We start from the raw sequence: 336 nt of genomic DNA, 5'->3' as shown, positions 1-336 counted from the left end.
CCCTCCACGAGGCAAACATCTCAGGGATGCAGAGCTGGACACTTCGGCCAGGCGTGACCTTCCCCGACAGCCTCGCGTCTCGCCCCCTACTGACAGCCGCCGGCTTCTCCGCCGCAGCACAGATCGCGCTCGGGTGGGGGCCAAGGGAACCCCCCGGGCCGTCGTGTGTGTTTACGTAGCGACGAGCTGCGGGGCGAAGAGGGGCACGAGGCGATGCCCACCTCGCTCCCAGCCACAGGGCCGCCAGGGGTGGGTGGCTGAGGGAACGGAACCCCCACCGCCGCCTCTCCCCACATAAACACCGGTCGGCCGAGCGAAGCCCACAGAAGTGGCGGG

The sequence above is a fragment of the Fukomys damarensis genome, unplaced genomic scaffold (genome assembly GCF_012274545.1).
Source record: "Fukomys damarensis isolate Sample0158 unplaced genomic scaffold, DMR_v1.0_HiC HiC_scaffold_16, whole genome shotgun sequence".
NCBI classification, from domain to species: domain Eukaryota; kingdom Metazoa; phylum Chordata; class Mammalia; order Rodentia; family Bathyergidae; genus Fukomys; species Fukomys damarensis.
This window is presented reverse-complemented; position numbering follows the sequence as displayed.